This window comes from Zalophus californianus, chromosome 2, assembly GCF_009762305.2.
Source record: "Zalophus californianus isolate mZalCal1 chromosome 2, mZalCal1.pri.v2, whole genome shotgun sequence".
Classification (NCBI taxonomy): Eukaryota; Metazoa; Chordata; class Mammalia; order Carnivora; family Otariidae; genus Zalophus; species Zalophus californianus.
In genome coordinates this window covers 42,806,568-42,824,392 of record NC_045596.1, presented here as the reverse complement: position 1 = coordinate 42,824,392, position 17,825 = coordinate 42,806,568, and the positions used below count along the sequence as shown (strand labels likewise).

General features: G+C 42.1%; 1 long non-coding RNA gene across 2 annotated transcripts in view; it reads right to left on the bottom strand.

Annotated features, from left to right (window-relative positions):
- LOC113924898 overlaps positions 1–17,825 on the bottom strand; it is an 80,626-nt gene that overhangs the window by 25,787 nt on the left and 37,014 nt on the right. The window contains exon 5 of one of the 2 annotated variants that reach the window (XR_003520845.1): positions 8,729–8,766. The exons of the other annotated variant lie outside the window; for it this stretch is intronic. This is a non-coding gene — a long non-coding RNA (uncharacterized LOC113924898). Of the gene's footprint in view, positions 1–8,728; positions 8,767–17,825 lie in introns of those variants that run through there. 2 annotated transcript variants of the gene reach the window in all.

Here is a 17,825-nt window from a genome sequence, read left to right as displayed (position 1 = left end):
TCTCAATTTCAGCTCAGGTCATGATCTCAGGGTCATGAGATAGAGCCCCATGTCGGGCTAGCACTCAGCATGGTGTCTGCTTGGGATTCTCTCCTTCTCCCTCTGCCCCTCCCCCACCCGCATATGTACGCATGTGCGCTCTCAAAAATAAATTAATTAAAATAAATAAATAACTTCAATACCCCCCTTCACCCAGAGCTCTCATGCTGTGGCATAAAAGACTGCTAGTCTGGCTCCTGTCACTCCTCAAGCCCCACCTCCAGCCATGCTCAGGGTTCTGTGCCTCTGCACATTCAAAATGGTTCCCTTTACCGGCTGACTCCTACTTGTTTATCAATACTATATTAATCAGGACTCCTTTGGCCATACATGATAAAAACCAAACTCAAAATAGCTTGAGATAAAATAGAAATTTATCATCAGGATAATGTGTGGTATAATGAACTCCATGAACAGGAATGTGCCTGGACTTTGGATTATATTAGTTTCTCAGAACAGCCATAGCAAAGTACCACAAAGTTGGTGGATTAAACAAAGAAATTTATTTTCTCACAGCTGTAGAGGCTAGAAGGGTGAGATCAAATACCAGAAGCATTGGCTTCTTAGGAGGGTTTTTCTCTTTGACTTGTAGATACTGTCTTCTATTCTTCACATGTTCTTCCTTCTGTGGGCATCTGTGTCCTAACTTCTTCTTATAAAGACACCAGTCATACTGGAGTAGGACCAACCTAATAACTTCATTTTACTTTCATTACCTCTTTAAAGACCCTATCTCCAAAGACAGTCACATTCTGGGGTACTAGGGGTTAGGGTTTCAACGTAAGAATTGGGGATGGGTGGCAAGTTCAGCCCATTCTGACCCTCCATCTCTAACCCTTATTCTCCATTCTACTTTATCCATTTGCAGACTAGCAGACAACATGGCAGCCAACAGCCTTGACTTTTCCATCATTAAAAACTTTAAGGCTTCAATCATTAAAAAGACTATCCCAACTTTCCCATCCCTGGGCCAGAAAGTCCTGAAGAAAAGAACTTTTGGCCCATGTGAGGTCAGAGCTGTCACAGTGGCATCTTCAGACTGAGTTTCCAGGGAAAAATAATGAAATAGCTCCTATTCCTATTCCATAATTTTGCCCAAAATACATATGAGAAAAAGTAAATTCTTCATTTTCTTTCTTTTTTTTTAAAGATTTTATTTAATTTTTTGACAGAGACACAGCGAGAGAGGGAACACAACAAGCAGGCGGAGTGGGAGAGGGAGAAGCAGGCTTCCCACCGAGCAGGGAGCCCAAGGCGGGGCTCGATCCCAGGACCCTGGGATCATGATCTGAGCTGAAGTCAGACACTTAACAACTGAGCCACCCAGGTGCCCCTAAATTCTTCATTTTCTAATTGTCTTACAAAGTCCACTTTTTGTGCCAATTTCCATTCTTCCTTTCAGCAAAATTGATTAAGAAAACATTCATTTTGTAGGTAGGCTGTCTTGATGAACGTATGTTCCCTCAGGCTATATTATTTTAATTTTGACTAAACTGAGAAGATTGGAATCTGGGAAGAAGGACAATATACCACCAGGTGCCCACTCCAAATAAATGTTCCTCACTTGTAAAACTAGTAGAAAGTGTGTTCTCTCACCCAACACACATATATACTGCCTATATGCCAACCCAGCTTAGTCTTAGAGTAGGTGGGACATTCTAGTCAGCCCCTGCAAAGATGACTTTGTCACAAATGCTGCATTCCCATACTGTATGTTGTTTCTGTCCTGCTATGTAGCAGGGTGATTGCTCTGAGGGGGGGAAAAAATCTGGACCCAGTACATACAAAGGATCCACCAGCACTGCGTTGTTGCTATGCATGGAATTGTGTCTCCCCAAAACTCGTATGTTGAAGTTCTAACCCCCAAAGTGCCGGTATTAGAGTTGAGGTTTGGGGGAGGTAATTAGATTTAGATGAGGTCTTGAAGGTGAGGACCTCATGATGGGACTAGTACCTTTATTTAGAAGAAGGGTCACCAGAGCTCATTTTCTCTCCTGCCATCTACAAGCCAGGAAAGGAGCTCTCCCCAGAAAGTGACCATGCTGGCACTCTGATTCTAACTTCCAGCCTCCAGAACTGTAAGAAAAGACATGGCTATTGTTTAAGCCTTCCAAACTGTGGTATTTTGTGATGGCAGCCCTAGCAGACTAAAACATTTTTTCCCCTTTTATTTCCTCCTCCCTTCCCTTCAACATATTAAATAATCCTTTGGCGGTGAGAGAAAACAAATCTAATACTGACTTGACTTCAAGCTTGGCTGTGATAATTCTAATTTAACTAGTTTCATCCTAGATTTTGAAAAAAGAAGAAGAAAATCATAAAAAGAACTCAGTTCTCAGAGGAAGCACATCAACTTTCTACAGGATTCACTTTAATTTTTCTCCTTTCCTTAAAACAGGGGTCAACCAACCCTTGGGTAAGTCATCCGTGATCAGAGTATTGTGGTTGAGAGGCACAAAAGCACAGTGTTTGGCTCTTGAAGTAGACTGCCTGGGTTCAAATCCTGGCCTGGTCCCTTACTATGTGATCTTGGGCAAGTAACTTTCACTGTGCCTCAGTTTCCTCATTTGTATAAGAGATAACATTAATGGTATTTTAGAAATGGCAGTTCCTGTAGGCATCCTACAGATGACATGAGGAAAATGGTACCTCAGGAGAAGGGAAAGGTGGTGGACAGGTTGTCCTTAGTTATTAAGAAAGCCTCAAAGCACATAGCACCTACTCCAGGAAGCCTTCTGGAGTACAGAGGAGAGTCTTGCTAACCAGACCATAAAACTCCACAAGGGCAGTTATCCAAAGACCTAGATAAACTGTATGTTTGTATTCTGTTAAACATGTTTAAATCTTGCTACAGAACACAGTGTGTTCTGAAGACTGGCAGTATCAACACTGCCTGAAAGCTTATCAGAAATGTTAAATCTGTGACTCACTGGCATCCAATCTGCTTTTATTTATTTTTTTTTAAGATTTTATTTATTTATTTGAGAGAGAGAGAGAATGAGAGATAGAGAGCACGAGAGGGAAGAGGGTCAGAGGGAGAAGCAGACTCCCTGCTGAGCAGGGAGCCCGATGCGGGACTCGATCCCGAGACTCCAGGATCATGACCTGAGCCGAAGGCAGTCGCTTAACCAACTGAGCCACCCAGGCGCCCCCAATCTGCTTTTAACAAATCTCCAGGTCATTCATTCGCACATTAAAGTTTGAGAAGCACTTGTTTAGATGTTGCCTCTTAAGTTGATAAGAACCTCTTGCACCACCACTCCTGGAAGGGATGCATAGAGGGAAACTGAAGGGGGGTTCTCAGCTCACAGAGGTAGTGAGGGTTCCTTAGTCCCACAGTCACTGGTCACTATGTGTCTATGGAAGGAAACTGAGGGAGGCCAGGGCACCTGCTCCAAGACCATCTCTTCCATAAAGGTTTTTGTCATATCCGAAACAAAGTCAACTGTAAGATACTGACTCGTGAACACCACGTTAAGTATGAAAGTGTGACATATGTAAAACACAAAAATTGAATACACAGGTAAAATTGGATCATTTGCATGCAGTTCAACCAATTGGACCAGTTAGAGTCCATTCTATCTCCTCAGGACTTGATGTACACAAATTATAACTTGTTTTTACCTCCATCCTACCACTTACTATAACGTTCTCCAGTCCTTTTTTACTTACTCTTTTCCCCCAAGCTCATCGACAATGGGACTTGTGACTTTCATTTTGGTATCTCCAACACCTAACACAGTGCCAGAGACACTGAAATGTACACAGTAGGCATTCAAATAAATGTTTGTTGAAATGAAAATGAATGGCTTTCTACACTGTTACCTGTATAAATACAATAGAAGGAGGTTATATCACACTCTGCTACAGGTGTCTTGTTAATTCTAGAATTTATTTTCTTATGTTGAATTACAAAGAAATTAATCTAGACATTGTTTATGTTTAAATCATAGCTCTTTTCGCAATTTGGATGATACTGAGAGAAAACATATCAGGGGGGACAAAAAACAGAGATGTGTAATGGAGCAGGGATAGCCAAAGAAGAATTTCTGGATGGAAAGTTTGAGGAGGGGAATTTAATAGGAAAAGAAGGAAAGAGGGGTCCCTCACCAGCTTCTAAATATAGTGAAGCAGCAGGGAATACACCTGTGCTTGGATCACCAAATCATCCTGGGATCAGAAACAAGAGTGGGCCATGGGGAACATTTCAGCAATTCATAGCTTTCCTGTAATACATGTTATGATGTTCTGTACCAAATTTTCAATGTGGGAGGAAGGAGATTTCCTGCACCACCAAGGAATTCTCCATCACCAGCTGGGTATCCTACAATTCAACTCAGTTCTGACACTGTCATGTGGAGATAGCAAAAGATCCCACCAGTTAAAGGTTCAGTCCCGTAAGACTGCCCCCCACCCCGCCACACACACACTTCAGATGCCAGAAAGTCCGGGTTGTCACCTGTGCTTCTGACCCAAAAGCTGCAGATCGGAGATCCCAAAGACTCCCTCCTAGGGTTTGATTAATTTGCTAGAATGGCTTACAGAGCTCAGATAAACATTTTAACCTACCAGATTACCAAGTTATTATAAAAGAATTCAGGAACAGCCAGACGGAAGAGATACAAAAGGCAAAGTATGGGGAAAGGGCCCAGAGTTTCTGTGCCCTCCAAGCACACCATTCTCCCAAAATCTCCATGCCTTCACCAACCCAGAAGCTCTCCAAACCCCATCCTTTGGGATTTTCATTGAGGCTTCATTATATAGACCTGATTGATTAAATCATCAGCCATTGGCTATTGAACTCAATCTTCAGCCCCTCTCCCTTCCTCGGGAGGTCAGGGGAATGGGACAGAAAATTCCAACTCTCTAATCACAGGTTGTTTCTTCTGGCAACCAGCCCTTACCCTTAAGTGCTTTCCAAAAGTCACCTCATTAACATAGCAAAAGAGACCTTTATCACTCTCATCACAGGAAATTCCAAGGGTTTTAGGAGCTCTGCCAGAAAGGGGAAGGAAGACCAACCAAATATATATGTCTTATTATAAATCACTTTATCAGACATGTCTCACAAGTACAGGTTCTGTAATGAGTTTGGGACTTCTTGCAGTCATTGGCGTTGTCTCTACTGCTATCAAGAACCATTGGGCATTTATGCTGGCACACTTGGGAATGCCTCCCATACCCTAACCTCCATGGTCTACTCCTTATAGTGAATCAGAGCCAACCATGTGAGGGTTGGTGGTGCAATATACATCTATGATTTTTATGTAGAAAAGAGAACTAAGACATAGTCACACAATCAGACAGATGGAGATCACTGATCAGAAGCTATGTTGGAGGATGTGGTCCCAGTGCCTGGCCAAATGAGCCAGTTAACTCTGCTTCCTTGAATTCAACTAAGCACCAGCCATAGATCGTGCTGGACCACACGGTGTCCCATCAATGGACAGGGCCTGCCCTGTACACTGAGTTTATGGCTGAGTACCCATTTCAGTAAGTGTCTTCTCTGTAGGAAGGCAGCGGCCAAGAGAGAGAATTTAGAGAAAGCTGAGGATGCTCCCAAGTTCAGCACCACTACTGACACAGGGCAGAGAGGAACGAGGAATGTTACTCTAGTGGAAGTCCCCCACACAGACACATGGGAGGAGGAATGCAATGTTCTGTAGGAAGTCCTGTTTCCACTTTCATGAGGCCTCCCCTAACACCACCCACCACTGTTCCTTTAGGGATCCTCAGGAGTCTACAGCTTGAAGTGTTGATTTAGCCACCAAAAAGCTCATCAATGGATCTAGCCAATACATTAATCAAGGATCAAATAGTACATTAAACTGGGGCTGAAAATACACTCTCTTCTAATTCTCATACCCAAATATGTCTTCCGATATAGTTCATCTGAGGTTCTGAAATTAGATGAACTAACAACATAAAGATACTCCAGTAATTAGAATGCCTCTTTGCTGTCAAATTCTTGGGGGGGGGGGGGAGCGGATTTAAGTCCAAGGATTAAATCCTCTTGTAAATTAAAGCCCCCCAAAAATCAAACTTCTAAAGTAAAATATGTTGCCCTTGTGAGCCTAAAATCCAAAGTTTTTAAGTCAGAGAGTTCTTGATGCAAAAAGAAAAAGGGGGGAGGGTTTATAAATTTCAGACGGGAATTCAGGCGGCTTCTTTCTGTTAGCCATCCCCGGTCCTCCTCTCACTGGGATGGATAGAGTTTCTTCAAGCCTCAAAGTCTCTCATGAAAGTCATCTTTTTAGAGAACCCAAAAATTCAATATAACACACATAATTATTATAGCGTTAGCTTCATACCCACAAATTTAAGAAACAAAAGCACTGTCAGGTATTCCAGAAAAAAAATGGGTTCCTAGAATTAGTGTACGAGGTTGCCAAAGACCATAGCGGAGGCTTGGTATCTGAGGAGAAAACAGAAAATTGCAGAGTCAGTCTTCCCAGGAGCCTTCCCAGATGCCCGGAGCTGGAACTTAAGTCTGGCTGGGGGGTACCTCCACATAGACCTTAATTGTGACACCATTTATGTGTCATGTCTAGGTGGAAAATATCTCCACTCTGAGCAAGCACTTCTTAGAAACGTGATGACCATCTCAGACAGCAGATTTTACATGAGGCCTTTCTTTTCCTTGCAGCCCATACAAAACCTCTGAGCATCCATTGTTCTTTGAGTCCTGTGTGTCACATCTCAGTCATGAACAGAGCAGAGGCTGTTAGGGACACTGGCCCCCAGATTCTCTTGGAACTGTGAACAGACAGTACTGAGCCGCAATGGTGCTTTGACCATCTCGAAGGCAATCAGAATGGGTCACTTGGTAGAACCTCCTTCTTGGGGAATTGCCCCCCGCACCTTCATGTCTGCTTCCAGTGAAGAACCACCCTTGGCAGGTCCCTGAAGTGAACGCGCCTTGGCTGAGTCCAGAACCTATGCCCTGGGGCAGCTAGTGAGGACTCAAACCTCTGCCACGTGCTCCTCAGGACGCAGTTTTCCTCAGGTTTGGATGGTTTCAGGCTGCAGGGACTGGTGCTCTCTGCTCTGTCTTTATTTGCAGCAGGGGGATGTACAGCAGTGCTCCATTTCCCTCTGTGATTCCCCTGTGTCTCTCAGAAAAGTGAGTTTCTAAGAGTTTAATCTCCTTCTAGAACTGATCCCCTTTCCCCTCTCCTGCAAAGACCTAACACGTTTGCCAGATTCAGATGTCCTCCTTCCCTTCTCTCTCCCATGGCGTCTGCTGTTTTTGCTAACATATTGCTCACATTTGTTCTATTCTTCCATAGTGGGAGACATAAAGTCAGGGAGTTATAAGACTGACAAAAACAGGCATTGTTCAAGTCTTGTTCATTGTCACTCTCTGAGTAGGGATAATCCCCTGGGAGATATACTCCCATCAAACTAACATCAAACCCAGGCCTGCCTGCCTCTGCCTGGTGGACTGCATCTTTGCTCAAGCTTCCTTTAATGTCATAAATCTATATTTTTATTGGTCAGGAATCCCCAGGTAGTGGGCAAAAACCTACAAGCTTCCTTACTTTCATCATTAATACATCCCGGTACTACAGTGTTTTATGCTGGTTTGTCTACTCAATCCTTCTCAAATCTATCCCCATATTATGGAATGTTAACTTAAAGTCTCCAAGGGTGTCTCCCTAACAGCTCTTACTCTGGACTCCATCAATGTCTCTAAGGGCTGCTTCTCTCTGTTTTTCTGGATCTTAGCTACTTCTGAGGAAGCCATTCTGTTAACTTCTCTTGCCTCTCTTCATCTGTTAGATTTCATGGATCCCCAATCCAGATTTTCAGATCTTACGACAACTAAAACATCTCCCGCTGCCTAACTTCCTAAAGTCATTACCTATATGCACCTCCTCTTCCTGTTTCTCTATCTCAGGCTTCTGTGGTCTTCTGAAAATATACCAACCCTTTTCTTAAGGAAAACTTTCTCTTTCTCCAGTTTTATCAGCCTGCTCTCCTGTATCTCACTTTCATTCTTCCTGTATCCCCGTCCTGGTAAGAATGAAGCATATTTTTCATTCTACTCTAGTTCTTCCTTGATTTCCAGAGCAATCTGATTTTCTAGAGTCAGAAAGTTCCAGGCATAGGTCCTTGTAATTGTTCTCTTGGACTAAGAGTATGCAAGAATGTTATGTAATTGTTTCTCTGCCTCATCTCAAGAGCATGACACATTCCCTTTATAAGGATTCTTCTTTTTGGGGGCGGGGAGGGGTGGGGAAGGGTATCTGTTTATCACGCTGTGTGGATAAAGCCATCTACAACCATGGTCAGAGCTTATATAATCAGTAAATCCAGAGTCAATATGAAACCGCTTAGGAGTCAACAGACAAGCCAGATAATTGCGGGTAACTACTCCGGTTCCCTCCTGGGGCCCTGTAGGCAGTTAGCAGATTTGGGGGTGTCTTAAGTCACATTGTCTCCTAGGTCTGACACTAACAATTTAAACTATAATCTCATATATTAGTGTTCTGTAGCATGCGTGAAACAGATTCTTCTTTCTTTCTTTTCCCCCCAGATTGCAGTCTCTGCCTGCAGACACAGCTGAGAAACACAATAAAGGCAGCAAATATTGTTCTGCCTGCTCATGTCTAAAATGATCTAATCGCTGACACAGCCTTGCCTGCAAACCAGTGCCTACGCCAAGCAGTACCTGTGAAGTTTCAAGTCAGGTGGCAGCACTCAGCATACTGGACTGAAGAAGCCCTGTCAGAACAAAACCAGCCACTCCCTGTGAGTAGTTTCATTAAGAGCATTATCCCACCCAGAGAGAAATCCCAAGGGCCCCACCCTCACTGAGCCTAAGTCTTACCCAAAAGCAAGACTACTTCAGAGGCCCCACTTTCCACATGCTAGTTTGCTCTTCAAAGGTTCATCCTTATCAATATGGCATGGTTCGGGGTCCATACAAGAGATGTTATGGTTTTAGGGAGCCCAAGATACAGCACCCGTCCTCCTCCTCATCCATGTTCAGATAATTCCCAGTTGAGCAGATGAAGATGAGACTATCACCCTTATCGTCAATAAAGCTGTTGGAACACGTGGCCTGGGTCTATAGTCAGGTGGTCCTGCTGTTGACTCACCCTTGAGTCCAACACTTACTCATCTGGACAAGGGCTCATCACCGCCCCCCTCCCCCATCCCAGGATAAGAGCAACTAGAGTTGGGACCCAGACCTGGATTCCTGCCACTGATGGTTCTGGGACATGTCACCATAATGGACCTCAAGTTTAACTAGAAGGTCCTTGAGACATCTTCAAGAACCAATGATTCTCTAGCTGCTGAGGGAATAGACCTTTTCTGTTTTGTTCTTCAAACCTGAACTAATCCGTCTCAACTTCTTGTCAGGCAGGCCCTAAAGCTCTGAAGGGTCCCATCCAACTGGCCTCCATTCACAAGCCTTCACATGTCCCCCTTCTAACTCCTGCTGTGGGCCATCGCATCCTAAATTAGCCTCATTCACCTTTTGTTGGCTCCTTCCAGCCTTTCTTCTCTTTGTACCCACTGTTGGTACCTGCAGACATCTCTGCTCTTTACACAATTTCCTTGTCCATTCACCCATCTTTGGACACTTAGGTTGTTTCCATGTCTTGGCTATTGTGAATAATGCTACAGTGAACATGGGCTTGGACCCCTTAAACTTAAGTCCCAGAAATTTTCATTCGCCACTCTGGGAGCCCCTAACTTTTCCCTAGCCCCTCTCAAGTCATGTAAACATCACAGTGCATCCCCAGGCCTCAGGACAGAAAGGGAATTGATCAAAAGAAGTTTATCACAGGTGCCATTCATAGAAAGGTATTTCTCTCTCTCTCTCTCTCTGTCTGTCTTTTTAAGGCATTTCTCTTTAACCCATGAGTCTGCCTAAAACTACTTTGTCCCTTTTCTGATTGTTCACCCTGGGGACAAAACCATCCAGCTTCTCCACTGGGGGCACTTAAATTTTAAAGATCCTCTCATTTGCATGTCATTGGAATCCTGGGGGAAGCTATTATTTAACATGTATCAGGAGGCTTCAACTCCTTGATGCTTCCCACAGATCTCATTCTCACTAGTTATATGTTTTGTACATCCCCTGCTGGCATTTCCGTATAGTATCTCTGCTATATGAATGTTGATAAATGCTATATAAAAATCTATTAAATTAATCTAATGGCTACCATGCTGGTGCCCTAATGACATGGCAGGTAAGAGGGTCTTTAAAGTTGAAGTGCTTCCAGGAAAGCTCAGAATTGTTCCCCTCAATGGACAGTGGTCTGCCTGACCAAGCTGTAGCTATTCAAGGGACTTCCTCACAACCTCGAACTTCCATGCCCAAATTAGAGGCTGCGTGTGGGGAACCACTTTGCTGGGGCTCTTAGAGACAAACTCTGAGAGCATCCAGATTTATTACTTATGTTTTCTCTTCCATACTTGCCCATCTCTGCTTCCTGTGCCCTCTTCTGTTGCCGTTTTCTTTCTTAGATTCTACATATAAGTGAAATCACAGCACTTCACTTGTCTTTCCTTGGCTGACTTATTTCACCTGGCATAATGCCCTCCAGGTCCAACCATGTTGTTAAAATGGGAGGATTTCCTTCTTTTTATGGCTGACTAGTATTCCATGTACACATATACACCACATTTTCCTTACCCATTCATCCATCGGTGGACACTTAGGTTGTTTCCATGTCTTGGTTATTGTGAATAATGTTTCAATGAACATGGGGATGCAGAGGTCTCTTCAGATAGTGATACCATTTCCTTTGGACATATATCCAGAAGTGGGATTGCTGGATGATTTGGTGGTTCTATTTTTAATTTTTTGAGGAAACTCGATACTACTCTCCACAGTGGCTGCACCAATTTACATTCCCAACACAGTGCATCAGGGTTCCCCTTTCTCCCCACAATCTGGCCAACACTTGTTATCTTTTTTTTTTTTTCAAAATTTTATTTATTTATTTGACAGAGAGAAAGAGCATGAGTGGGGGGCAGATGGGGGAGGAGCAGAGGGAGAAGCAGACTCCCCATTGAGCAGGGAGCCTGACACAGGACTTGATCCCAGAACCCCAGGATCATGACCTGAGCCAAAGGCAGACACTTAACCAACTGAGTCACCCAGGCGCCCCTCTTATCTTTTTAATTATAGCTGTTCTAACAGGTGTGAAGTGATTTTTCTTTGTGGTCTTGATTTGTATTTCCCTGATAATTAGTGATGTTGAACATCTTTTCATGTACTTGTTGCCCATTTATAGGTCTTCTTTAGAAAGATGTCTATCAGGTCCTGTCCCCATATCTAGATTGGATTATTTGGGGTTTTTTTAATTGGTATGGAGTTGTAGGAGTTCCTTATATAATTTGGATATTAACCCCTTATCAAATATATGGTTTGAAAATATTTTCTCCCATTCCACAGGTTGCCTTTCATTTTATTGTTGTTTTTTTTTTTTTTTTTGCCATGCAGAAGCCTTTTGGCTTGATGTTGTGCCACTTGCTGAGTTTTGCTTTTGTTGCTTGTGCTTTTGGTGTCATAACTGGAAAATCATTGCCAAGCCAATATCAAGGAGATTTATCCCCTATGTTTTCTTCTAGAAGTTTTATGGTTTAGTTCTTGCATTTAAGTCTTTAATCCACTAACTTAATTTTTGTGAGCAAGGTAAGATAGGGGTCTAATTTCCTTCTTTTGCATGCATATATCCAATTTTCCCACCACAATGTATTGAAGAAACTACATTTCCCTATTGAGGATTCTTGGCTCCCTTGTCAGATATTTGTTGATCATATATGCATGGGTTGATTTCTGGGCTCTAGATTCTGCTGCATTGGTCTATGTGTCTATTTTCATGCCAGTGCTATACTATTTTAATTACTACAGCTTTGTGACATAGTTTAAAATCAGGAAGTGTGGGGCGCCTGGGTGGCTCAGTCATTAAGCATCTGCCTTTGGCTCAGGTCATGATCCCGGGGTCCAGGGATCGAGCCTGCATTGGGCTCCCTGCTCTGCGGGAGGCCTGCTTCTCCCTCTCCCACTCCCACTGCTTGTGTTCCCTCTCTCACTGTGTCTCTCTCTGTCAAATAAATAAAATCTTTAAAAAAAAAAATCAAGAAGTGTATTGTCTCCAGCTTTAGTTTTCTTTATCAGGATTGTTTTGGCTATTTGGGGTCTTCTGTGATTCCACATGAATTTTAGGACTGTCTTTTCAATTTCTGTGAAAAACGCCATTGGAATTTTGATAAGAATTGGATTGAATCTCTAGCTTGCTTTGGGTGGCATGGACATTTTAATGATATTGATTTTTGATCCATGAACATAAGATATCTTTCCATTTATTTGTGTCTCCTTCAATTTCTTTTATCAAAGTCTAATAGTTTTCAGTGTACAGATCTTTCACCTCCTTAGTTAAATTTATTCCTAAGTATTTTATTGTTCTTGAAGCTATTGTAAATGGGATTGTTTTCTTTATTTCTTTTTCCAATATTTTGTTGTTAGTGACAAAAATGCAACTGACCTTTGTATGTTTTGTATCCTGCAACTTTATTGAATTTGTTGAGTAGTCTAATAGGTTCGTGTGTGTGTGTGTGTGTGTGTGTGTGTGTGTGTGTGTGTGTGTGTATGTTTCATCTTTAGGGTTTTCCCTATATAAGATCATATCATCTGCAAACAGACAATTTTACTTCTTCCTTTCTGATTTGGATGCTTTTATTGCTATTTCTTGCTTAATTGCTTTGGTTAGGATTTCTAGTACTATGTGGAATGGGAGTGGTGAGAGGGCACACTTGTCTTGTTTTTGGATCTTAAAGGAAAAGCTTTCAACCTTTCACCATTGAGTACAATGTTAGCTGTGAGTTTATCACATATGGCCTTTACTATTTACATTCTATACCCAATATTTTAAGAGTTTTTACTGAGATATAATTGACATATAACATTATATTAGTTTCAGGTGCATTATGATTTTGATATATGTATATACTGTGAAATGATCACCACAGTGAGTCTAGTTAACAGCCATCACCACACATAGTTACAATTTGTTTTTCTTATGATGGGAACTTTTAAGATCTACTCTGGTAGCAACTTTCAGATATACAATATAGTGTTAACTATAGTCACCATTCAAGTTTTTAACATGAAATAAATTTTTCAAATACTTTTTCTCCATCTATCATGATGACCATATGATTGTCTTTCATTGGATTAATGTGTTGTATCACATGTCATAATTTGGGAATGTTGTATGATCTTTGCATCAGGGGTGCTAGAACTTCTCTGTTGGGTTTCTGGACTTCCACAAAGCCTCTCTCTCCTGTAGGTGCTTGTTTAAATCAGGGTTCTTTGGAAGCAAGACAGTAGAAAACTCTTATTCCACCATGATGATTACTCCCTTTATTTTATTTATCTATTCATCAATTGATGGACATTTGGGTTGTTATCACTTTTTACTGTTAATGGATAATGTAGTTATAGCTACATCTGTGTACAACTTTTTGTGTGAACGTGTATTTTCATTTCTCTTGAGTCTGTAGTTAGGAGTGGAATTTCTGGGTGATATTATAACTCTAACCTTTTGAGAAGTTTTTTATATTCTAATCAGTAATGTATGAGATTTCCGATTTCTCCATATAATCATGAACACCTATTGTTCTCTTTTTTTTTTATTCGAGCCATCCTAGCAATTGTGAAGTGGTATCTCATTGCAGTTTTGATTTGCATATCCCTGATGGCTAATGATATGGAGCATCTTTTCATGTGTTTATTGGCTATTTGCATATTTTCTTTGAAGAAAGGTCGATTCGGATCCTTTGACCATTTTTCAATTGGGTTATTTGTTTTTTAGTTGACCTCTTTTATACATCCACATCTCTCCATCTCCCTAAGACACCATCATGTTTCACCTGGACCACTACATAAGCATCCTAATTAATCTTCATGTGTCCACTCTTGCTCCTTTCCAATATACTTTTCATACAGCAGACAGAATATTTTTAAACTGAAAATCTGAAAACCTGAAAATTGTTAAGTAATAACATAGTGACTTAACAGGTTTATGCATTATGCTATGCTCACCACAAGTTCCATCACTTCTTTTTTTTTTTTTTTTGAAGATTTTATTTATTTATTTGACAGAGAGAGACACAGCGAGAGAGGGAACACAAGCCAGGGGAGTGGGAGAGGGAGAAGCAGGCTTCCCGTGGAGCAGGGAGCCCGATGTGGGGCTCGATTCCCAGGACCCTGGGACCATGACATAAGCCAAAGGCGGACGCTTAATGACTGAGCCACCCAGGCACCCCCATCACTTCTTTACTTAATATCTTTCAGTAGTTTCTCATTGCTTTTAGGACAGAGCCCAAATCCCTCCATGTAACCCACAAGGCCCAGGGTAACTTCTACATCTCTATTTTGAATGTCTCCTTCCCTTACTCTATGCTTTCCCACGCCATCCTCCTTTCAGATTCTCAGAGCTCCAAATTCCTTTTCACTTCTGAGCTTCTACACATTATACATGTTATATTTCCAATAGGTTTTTACTGAGCACCTGTTATGTGACAGGCATTGAGCTGGATATTGAATGTGCTATGGTAATCAAGACCAATACTGCTCCTGATCTCTTGGAGCAGACAGTCTAGATAGAGAAAAGGACTTGTAAAGAAAATTAAGTAAATGGCCACATAATGCCAGTTGCAAAGGGGGCCAGGAAGGAAAAGTACTGTATATTGTTTCCTCTACTTAGAAAGTATTTTTCTCCTGATGACTAACATAACATAATAAAAAAAATAATTAATAAAAAAAAATATTCTTCTCCAACTATTCAACTAACATGTCACCTCCTCAGAGAATCCTTCCATGATTTCCAGCTTAGGTCAAATTCTCTGTAACGCACCTATAATTTCCCTTCAGAGCTTACATCAAAAATTTAAATCAGGGGGCAGAGCAAGATGGCGGAGGAGTAGGAGACCTGGATTTCATCTGGTCTCAGGAATTCAGCTGAATAGGGAATCAAACCATTCTCAACACCTACGAACTTAACAGGAGACCGAAGAAGAGAGTAGCAACAACTCTCTGAACAGAGAAGCGACCACTTACTGGAAGGTAGGATGTGTGGAGAAGTGAATCCGAGGCGATATTCGGGAGGATAGACGGCGGGGGAGGAGGCCTCCATCGGCCGCTTCTGGCAAGTGATAGAGCCACGGAGCACAAAATCGGGACTTTTAGAAGTCGGCTCTGCTGAGGGACATCGCTCCAGTGGCTAAGCTGGGGGTGGAACCCTCGTGGGACAGTGTGGTCTCAGGAACCTCAGGGTCAAGAAAGACCAGGGGTGCCTGAGTGCAGCAGAGCTCCCAGGTATCGGAGCGGGGAAGTCGGCTGCAGAGACGGAGCCGAGGCGCGGGCTCTCAGCTCGGGGTTGCCATAAACTGTGATCCGCGGCACAGTCGGGCCACTGCTCCTCCAGCAGGGACCCAACAGGTAGCAGATCCGGGGAGACTCCCCTTCCTCCCCGGGGAGGAGCAGTGTGGGAGCGCACCGCAGGGATCTGCTGGGTTTGGAGACTCCACATGGGGTCGGGAGCCAGAGATAGAAACTCTTGGTCACAGGCCGGGTGAGCACAGAGTGCGGCCAGAGACCGGGGACACGGGAGTGACTGCTTTTCTCTGGGGGCGCACTGAGGAGCGGGGTGCCGAGTTCTTGGCTCCTCCGGGCAGAGATTGGGAGGCCACCACTTTCACCCTGGTCCTCCAAAGCTGTACGGAGAGCTTGCAGGGAACAAAAGCTCCCCAGAGCAAACCTGAGAAGATTGCTTAGCCCAGACCGACAAGGGCGGGGCAATTCCACCTCCCACAAAGACATTTGGGAACCACGGCAACAGGCCCCTCCCCCAGAAGATCAGCACGAACAGCCAGCAAGCCAAGACCAAGTTTACCGATCAAGGAGAGCGGGAGAACTCCAGCGCTAGGGGAATACTGCACATAGAATTCATGGCTTTTTTACCATGATTCATTAGATTTTCAAGGTTAATTTTTTTAACTGTTTTTTTTTGAATTTTTCTTTTTCCCTTTTTCAACCAACATCTTATCAATCCCTTTTTTAAAAAAATTTTTTTTTATTTTTCTTTTTTAGAGTCATATTTTTATCCCTTCATAGTAGTTACCCTTATTTTTGGCATATATATATAAGTTGTTCTCTCTTTAAAATTTTGAGATACAGTTTCTTCTAACAGATCAAAATATACCCTAAATCACTGGTATATGGCTTTGTTCTAGTCTCCTGCCTGATCACATTCTCTCCCTTTTTTTCTTTAAATCTTCTTTCTTTTTTCAAACAACTTCTTATCTTATCAATTCCTTTTATAAAATCTTTTAGACTTTTCATCTTTACAGTCATCTTCCATCCCTTCATTGTATCAACCCTTATTTTGTGCATATATAAGTCTTTCTTCCTTTAAAATTTTAGGAGGCACTTTCTTCTAACAGACCAAAATACACCCAAAATCCAGTGTGTGGCACTGATCTATGCACTAGCCTGATCACATTTGATCATATTCTGTTTTTTTTGTTTTGTTTTGTTCTGTTTTTGTTTGTTTTTATCTTTTTCTTTTTCTTTTTTTTTTTCTCCTCTTTCTTTTTTCTTTCTTTCCCTTTCTTGTCCCCTGGTTTCAGGTCTTTTCTGATTTGTATAGAGTATATTTGCTGGGGACGTTGTTAACCTGTTAGCATTTTGTTCTCTCATTCATCTATTCTCCTCTGGACAAAATGACAAGATGAAAAAAATCACCTCAGCAAAAAGAACAAGAGGTAGTACCGTCGGCCAGGGACCTACTCAATACAGACATTAGTACGTCGGACCTAGAGTTCAGAATCATGACTTTAAAGATACTAGCTGGGCTTGAAAAAAGCGTGGAAGTTATTAGAGAAACCCTTTCTGGAGAAATAAAAGAACTAAAATCTAACCAAGTCGAAATCAAAAAGCTATTAGTGAGGTGCAATAAAAAATGGGGGCACTAACTGCTAGGATAAATGAGGCAGAAGAGAGAATCAGTGATATAGAAGACCAAATGATGGAAAATAAAGAGGCTGAGAAAGAGAGACAGAAACAACTACAGGATCACGAGGGCAGAATTCGAGAGATAAGCGATACGATAAGACGAAACAACATTAGAATAATTGGGATCCCAGAAGAAGAAGAAAGAGAGAGAGGGGCAGAAGGTATATTGGAACAAATTATAGCAGAGAACTTCCCTAATGTGGGGAAGGAAACAGGCATCAAAATCCAGGAGGCACAGAGAACCCCTCTCAAAATCAATAAAAATAGGTCAACACCACCACATCTAATAGTGAAACTTAAGAGTCTTAGAGACAAAGAGAAAATCCTGAAAGCAGCTCGGGAGAAGAGATCTGTAACCTACAATGGTAAAAACATTAGATTGGCAACAGACCTATCCACAGAGACCTGGCAGGCCAGAAAGGACTGGCATGATATCTTCAGAGCACTAAACGAGAAAAATATGCAGCTAAGAATACTATATCCAGCTAGGCTGTCATTGAAAATAGAAGGAGAGATAAAAAGCTTCCAGGACAAACAAAAACTAAAGGAATTTGCAAACACAAAACCAGCCCTCCAAGAAATATAGAAAGGGGTCCTCTAAGCAAAGAGAGAGCCTAAAAGCAGCATAGATCAGAAAGGAACACAGACAATATACAGTCACAGTCACCTTACAGGCAATACAATGGCACTAAATTCATAGCTTTCAATAGTTACTCTGAATGTAAATGGGCTAAATGCCCCAATC